An 8,583-nucleotide genomic window follows, 5' to 3' on the forward strand; every position below is an offset into this window, starting at 1 on the left:
TTTCCCTACCATATACATCGGGCTTACATAATTTGGAAATTTAGCAAGTTAACAAGGTCAATATCTGCTATGTTCTGAGTATTTGTGTCCTTCCACACGTCCACTCCCACCAAATTAATCCGTCAAAGCCTAATCCCTCCATATGATAGAATTTGGAGGGGGGGGCTTTGGAAGGTGATCAGATCATAAGGGTGAAGCCTTCATAAATGATATTAGTGCTCTTATAAAAGAGACCTCAGAGAGCTCCTTCACCCCTTTCACCATGATCAGACACAGCAATAAGATGACCACCTATGCACCAGGTTGTTAAATCTGCCAGTGCTTCATCTTGGACTTCCCAGTCTCCAGAACTGTGAGGAACAAATTTCTATCATTTATAAGCTACCCATGATATTCTGTTATAGCAGCCTAAGGAGACTGAAACATCACAGGTATTATTATAAGTATTTGAGAATGGCAATCTTCTAAAATGTGATCTTGCTATCAAGATTTATTAATAGTGTCACATATGTAATACTTAAAAAAAAAAACTTTTACCACAGAATGGCATTTCATTTAATAACAATAGTTCCAAAGGTAAATAACTTTTCACATAAGTCAGTAACTTTCTTATAAGACCAATGAAGTAATAGTATAGTTAATTATCACAAGATGAGAAATTCTTCTTCCATTGGCAAATATATTTTAAAATCTGAGTGAATAAACATAGTACTCTGAAACAAAATATTCTCAATGTAGTTTCCTGTGCTAAATCTTTATAATCTTAATCAATAATCCTTGGAATTATTAGGTTAAATATATGAATATTCTAGGAAAGCTCTAGTAGTTCATAATTCAAATTTACAATAACAAGATAAAGAAGATTGTAAGTTTGTTTATTTATTTATTTAGGAGAGGTTTTTGCTATAGGGCATGTGTGCTTGCCAGAAAGACAGAGATAGAGAGACAGAAAGACAGAAAGTGAGAAATCACCCTCCAGGGGGGATGGCCACGCCACAATCCCTTCTCCTCCATTCTCCTCTTGGGATCTTGGGCACACACACACGCGTGCCCAACATGAGTTTAAGCCACTGGATCCGGGACTTGAACTGCAGTCTACTATAGGGAAGTCCAGTGACATAGTATTATGCCAAGCTAGTCCCAAGAAGATTATAGTTTTAAGTTAAATATGAGGTATGGGGCCAGCAGATAGTGTGGTGGTTACATACCTGGAGTCCCACATGGCTGACCATGATTTGAGTCCCAGACCTGGGACATGTACCTGTGTGCTGAAGATCCTGGGAAGAGAATGGAGAAAATGGATTGTGGTATGGCCTTTCCCCCTGAGGGAAGATTTCTCTTTTTCCCTTTCACTGTCTCTGCCTCTCTCTGGCAAGCACATGCACCCTAAGGCAAAAACCTCTTAAAAAGAAAATCATGAAGCATGGGGGCCAGCAGGTGGCATGGTGGTTAAGGCACTGGACTCCCATATGGCGAACCATGGTTTGAGTCTTGGACCTGGTGGCTTGCTTTCTCACTTTCCCTTTCTCTCTCTGGTTAAATTAAAATTTAATAATAATAAATAAAATTAAATCAGTAACTCTTTAAAAAAATATGAGATATGTAAATATCCTCACATGTCAACTCTCCATTTGTCTTTGAGACCAAGACATTGTTTTTCTGCTATTGTAAAAAGGACAGTATAGCAGTTCAGGGTCCATCCATGCTCTGGAGCCAGATTTCTTAGGCCCAACATGTACTAGCCACGTGGTCCTGATATTGCTTACAATTGCTAAACCCCAGTTTCACACTATGTAAAATCTCAATGTCTACCTTACAGAGCCAGTGATGAAATGAGATAAGCCTATAAACTCAGCAGTGTACCATCGAGTCAGGGACTCAGCTGCATGAATGGTCAGCCACGGAGGACCCAGCTCCCTTAACCACCAGGCCATGTGCTGGTCCATATTAGGAATTTTTATTTAATTTATTATTATTATATTTTTAAAATTTACTGTAGGGCATGTGCGCTCGTGGGAGAGAGAAAGTGAGAAAGTAAGCCACTAGGACCAGGTTGGACCCTCAGTTGGCCATGTGGGACTCCAGTGTCTTAACCACCATGCTGGCCCCCTTGTTAGGATTTTTTATTTTCAGTTTTCTTCTATCTTCACATTCTCCTTCTCCTTTTCCCCTTCCTCTTCTTCTCTTTCTCATTCTCCTTTTTCCACTCCTTCTCCTCCTCTCCTTCCTCTTTTTTCTTTTTCTTCTTTGAATTACCAGAGGGCATGTGTGTTCACCAGAGAGAGACAGAGAAAGAGAGAGGAAGAGGGAGAGAGAGAAAACAAGACATGCCCCCTACAATGGGGCATGGTCGCACTGCAACCCCTTCTCCATTTCTCCATCCTGTTGGGATTTTAGGCATACACAAACATGCACTTATGTTTTCCAAGTTGTCAGGGCCAGGATTCCAATATGGGTTGACCATGTGGGATCTGGTTCCCTTAATTCCTAGGCTGCCGGGACCAGGAGATTTATTGACTTGTGAAAACCGTTGGTTGTGTGTTGGGGCCAGCCAGGTGGCATAGTGGTTAAGGAGACTGGGTCCTGCTGTGGCCAATGGTGTGGTTAGAATCCTCGACCCAGCAGCTTGAAAAATGTGCAGGGTGCCTATGTGTGTGCCCCCCAAATCCCAAGAGAATAGTGGAGGAGAAGGGATTACAGAGTGGCCCTATATCAAAACTAAAACAATAAATATATAAAATAAAACTTTAGTTGTGGGTAATATGAACTAAACTGAGATCTTACATCATCTGTGAATGGTAGTCAAGTAGCTCTACCTAACTATTTAATAAGTTTAATAACACATTGCACACCAGATATTAGGAATCTGTATTTCTGCTCTCTGTATCATACTTCCTAGGTTTAGGGATTGGACTTTTTTTTTTTTTTTTTTGGAGAGTTTTTTTCGCTGTAGGGTGCGTGCGCTCGCCAGACAGACAGAGACATAGAGATAGAAAGTGAGAAATCACCCCCAAGGGGGGATGGTCATGCCGCAATCCCTTCTCCTTCATTCTCCTCTCGGGCTCTTGGGCACGCATGCACACGTGCCCAGCGTGAGTTTTAAGCCACTGGGTCCGGGACACGAACCGCAGTCAACTACATGGGCCTTCAGCGACAGCCATTACGTGAACTGCTGGTTCCCTAGCATTTTTTTTTTTTTTAAGGCAGCTTCTGAGGTCAAAACTGCAACTATCACAGTGGGGATAGGGTAGGGATGCGGTGGGTAGATAAGTAGCCAAATAAGGCAAGTTGGTATATGCTCTTATAGACTAGCAAAGAGGAGGGAGCAGCAGATGGCATAATGGTTACATCACTGGACTCCCAGATGGTCAACTGCAGTTCAAGTCCTGGACCCAGAGGCTTGAAACTCATACCAGGCATGTGTGTGCTATGCCCAAAATACCGAGAGGAGAAGGGATTGCAGCGTGACAAAGAGGAAGAAGTGATGAACTGAGTGGGTGGAGGCGAGGGCTGATTTAGGAAGTTTTTGCTTAGACAGTGGTGTTGGAGAATAATAATAATAATAATCTGAAAAAAATGATGAAAAGCTATTCGATGATGATAATGTAGATAGTAATGTCTTTGTCTTGACTGATAGGAAAGCCATTCCCCCTGGAAAAAGAAATGTAATACACTGTAAAGAAATATGTGACTCAATGTAATATAAGCAAGATTATGATGATGATGATGATAATAAAAATAAAAGAAAGTGGTATTGGGACTGATGGGGAAATTCTTTAGGAAGGTGCTCTGGAGTGTAGGGCTAGAGAGATCCCTTTAGACAGGGGAAATCAGGAGCACACATGAAATGATGACTATCGGCAGGTACTCATGTGTTTAGGACACAGTGAGTAGATAGAAGACAGTGTACTGGGACCGGCAGGTAACATGGTGGCTAAGGTGCTGGCCCAGTTTTTTCTTAGCACCAAACAATTGCTGTAAAGTAGATAAAGTGTGTGTGTGTGTGTGTGTGTGTGTGCATGCGTGTGTGTGCGTGCATGTGTGTGTGTGAGAGAGATCTCATTTTTATGGCTCATCACATTGAATTTTTAAACCAGTTTGAAAACCCAAAGTATTAAAGGGTCGGTTAATGACAGCATGGCTCAGGAGACAGACTGCATGTAATGACTCTGTGTCTGGAAGTCTAGCCCTAGGACTGAAACGGATTTATTCAGTGACCTCAAATAAGGTCATTAACCACGAGTTTGCTTCAGCATCTGAGTCTGTAGCACAACGACAGTAACTGCTAAGCCACTGTGGGAAGAGCTAACTACGATTTAGAACACTTCGCTCCTTTTCCAGAATTCACAATAGTCTTTGTCATTTCAAAGTTTGTCTCATCTGAACAGTTCTCATAAATTTTGTCAAAATTATCAGCACACAGCACCTGAAATGACAGTAAACACTATTAACTGAATGTAAACTTGTGCTGCATTGTGGAAAGAAAAGAAAAGAAAACAAAACAAAAACAAGAAAACCTCTGGGTACTTCGACATTACAGCATACGTTTTTGTTTTGTTTTGTTTTTTGAGAGGTTTTTCACTATAGGGCGCGAGTGCTTGCCAGACAGACAGAGACAGAGAGACAGAAAGCGAGAAATCACCCCCTAGAGGGGATGGCCACGCCGCAATCCCTTCTCCTCCATTCTCCTCTCAGGATCCTGGGCACGCACGCACACGCGCCCGGCGTGGGTTTTAAGCCACCGGGTCCGGGACGCGATCCGCGGTTGACTACGTGGGAGTCCAGCGACATAGCCATTACGCTAACTGCTGGTTCCCCAGCATACGTTTTCCAAAAAAGAATACTCCACTCTGATTTCCGACCATCTTAAAAAATTTTTTTTCAATCCCTTAGGTACTTTAACTTCCTTAGAAAGCACAGTTGAGAAATGAAAACATGTTCAATATTTTAATTCCTCATAAGCAAATACGTTGAGGGAAGAAGCTGATATTTACTTCTCTGCTTATCCACTTGGATGGCTATATTTGAGATTTTGCTTATAAATGACCTAGTTAGGCTCTTCTGCTAGAGACTGTGAAGAATGCTCACATACTATTCATGATTAGACGAACACTAATAATGAAGAGCTAATGATAATAAAAGAAAGTGGTACTGGAACTGATATTATTATTATTATCATCATTAGTGTTCGTCTCATCATGAATAGTATGTGAGCATTCATTAGTGTTAACTAATGGGCTCTTTTTATTTATCTTTCCCCCTTTTACTGGGGAGAGGGGTTCCTTCCACAAGACGCACATGCTTGCCTGAGAGAGAGACAGAGAGATGGAAAGCGAATCACCCCCCAGGGATAATGGCCATACCACAATCCCCTCTCCTTCATTCTCCCCTCAGGTTTCTGGGCTCATATGCCTCTGAGGTATCCGATGTGAGCCTCAAGTTGCTGGTTTTGGGACTTGAATTGTGGTCAGTCATGCAGGAGTACAACACCTCAACCATCACGTCACCTGCTGGCCCTTAATGGACTCTATAATTTTGATGACAAAATATATTTAACATTTCTATACTGTATTCTTTTTTTTTTTTTTAAGTTTTTACCATAGGGCATGTGTGCTTGCCAAGAAGGACAGAGAGAGGGAAAAATAAGAAATCATCCTCTGGGAAGTGGCCATGCTGCAATCCCTTCTTCTTCATTCTCCTCTCAGAACTTTGGGCACACATGCACATGGGCCCAGCATGATTTTTAAGCCACCAGGTCTGAGACTTGAACCACACAGTTGATCATGTGGGATCTGGCTGCCTGAACCACCACACCACCAACTGGCCTTGCTTTGGGTCTTGAATAATACCCTCACTCTCATCCAACCTACTGATGGCATTAAAACATAATCCTGCATTATTCATGTGCAAACTTTATCATTTTTCAGCAGTATTATAAATTATTTGACTGCTATTAAATTTCTGTAGGTACTTTCTTTAAAGACTATCCAGTATGGATTTTATAAAATCAGTGTACAGGTCCAGCCCATGGGTGGTAGTTAAAGCAGCTACATCCCACAGGGTCAACTACAATACATGGCTGACTATGAGGCTCAAGTCCCAGTCCCAGTGATTTGAAAACCATGCTAGGTGCAAGTGTGTGCGTGCCTGAAATTCCGAGAGGAGGATGAAGAAGAGATTGCAGCATGGCCATTCCTCCTAAGGGATGATTTCTCTCTCTCTTTCTGTTTCTGGCAAGTGTATATGCCTTAGAGTAAAAACTGACAACTGAAAAGAAATGTTCATACTTCATTTATGTGTATTTTAAGTATCAGGACATATTCCCCACCTCATTCTCACTGTTCACCTCTACCACTTCTTCTTTAGCCAAAGTTCACCTACTCTAATAATATCACCCTTGTTTTCCTACATTCTTATTTGTGTCCTTTCTTGGCATCTGTCTGTTTCATATAGATCTGATTCAATTGGCATCTGCATACATTTTTGACTCTCCACCCTCCTACGTGTGATTCGTTGGCTACTCTGCCCAAACCTATCTTCTGACTGTAGGCTTTGTCTGCCTCGCCCACGCGCAAACTCTAGCCCTTGTTTGCTATTGACCTTTCTGCTCGGAACCTCCTCCCACTAACATTCATAACCCTCCTTACCCTCTCCTTTCCCCAGAAGGGCGTTCTAGCCTGTAGACGTCTCTGCTTTGTGTCTGCATGTTATGCTCTTAGCTGTTCTGAACCATTTGTAGCAATTCATTTTTATTTCCTAAAAGATTTTATTTGGAGCCTTGCCTTAATGATTATATATATATGTGTGTGTGTGTGTACATATATATGTGTGTGTATATATATATATGTGTGTGTGTATATATATATATATATATATATATTTTTAAAGGAATAAAGCAGCAAAATGACAGTAATATATGTTAAATATACATGCTTAATATTTATTTTTAGGTAAATAAAGCAAATGTAAACAAATGAAATAGGATGATACTATAATCTTATGGCCATCTAGATCAGTGATGGCAAAACCAAAGATGTTTCTCACATACGGGAACTTACATCTTTAACATAGTATATTTATTATTTTTACATTTTTTCCCCATAGAGTGCATGTGCTTACTTACCAGAGAGAGAAAAAATGAGAAATCACCCCCCAGGAGTGTGGCCATGCCACAATTCCTGCTCCTCCGCTCTCCTCCTGGGATTTTGGGCACTCATGCACATGCACCTGGTGTGAGTTTTAAGCCGCCAGGTCCAGAACTTGAATTGCAGTTGATTATGTGAGAGTCCAGCACGTTAACCACCATGCCATCTGCTGGCCTCTATAGTATTTTTTTTTTTAATTGCCAGAGGGCATGTGTTCTTACCAGAGAAAGACAGAGAGAAGGAGAGATGGACATGGGGGAAGCACCTCACCCCCCCAAAAAAGGGTGTGGTCACACTGTAATCCCTTCTCCTTCATCTTTAAATCCTATTGGGATTTTGGGCATGCACGCACATATATCTATTGTGTTTCTCAAGCCACTCAGGAAGGATTTGAACTGCTTGGTTGGCCATGTGCGATCTCCCTTAAGGTAATTAATATTAAAGTAATTTAATAAGCTTGTTATAGTGGTTAAAGTACTGGACTCCCCATAACTGACTGTGGTTCAAGTCCCAGACATGGTGACTTTCTTTTTTTTCCTCTCTGTCTCTGGTGTGTGTAAGTGCCCTGTAGCAAATTAAAAAATAATAACAGTGATAAATAAAATGAAATAAATAATTCTTAAAAAAATAAGCACCACTATTAGGAATTCTAAATGTGTAAATAAAAGTACCAGGTTGATATTCTAAAAGATTTTTTTAAGGCTTTTTCCATAGGGTGCATGTGCTTGTCAGAGAGAGAGAGAGAGACAGGGAAAGTAAGAAATCACCCCTCAGGGGGCATGGCCACCCTCAATCTCTTCTCCTCTAGTCTCCTGGGATTTTGGGCACTCATGCACATGCACCCAACCTGATTTTCAAGCCACCAGGTCCAGGATTCGAACTACCATCAATCATGTGGGAGTCCAGTGCCTTAACCACTACACTACCTGCTGGCCCCATCTAAAAGGAATTTTTTAAATGGTCTTTATTCTAGATGTAAAAAGACATTCTTAGAATTCTTGAGTAGCTTCACTCTGTACAATATTTGAGATTTGAAGGAAATTTGTGCCTTTAAATCTCTTTGAAGCAAAGACTATTAAGTATTTTTTAGAGCAATTATCGAACAAGCTTTTGGAGAACTCTATGTCACCTACTTGTTTCAGTAAGCCTTCTAAGCAGTTTCCAAAAACTGAAATTCCCTCTCTGTCTATATTCACCCTGATAAATGCAAAAATAATAGTGATCCATAGAAATGACAAGCTTTGGTCTCCTTGCAGATGAAGGTCATAGGGCAGGCTGCCAAACTTCTCTTTGAAATGACAGTCCTCAGTCTGGGAAGAGATTGATGTTAAATAAATAGTTCACTGCCTTGCCCAGGGGCTCAAAAAATGCCCTTCGTTCTGAACTGTGAAAACAGGGAAGAGGAAATGTGGAGGTTTGAGGCCTTCATTTTGCCTCC

Source organism: Tupaia chinensis, unplaced genomic scaffold (assembly GCF_000334495.1).
Source record: "Tupaia chinensis unplaced genomic scaffold, TupChi_1.0 Scaffold000074_1, whole genome shotgun sequence".
NCBI classification, from domain to species: Eukaryota; Metazoa; Chordata; class Mammalia; order Scandentia; family Tupaiidae; genus Tupaia; species Tupaia belangeri.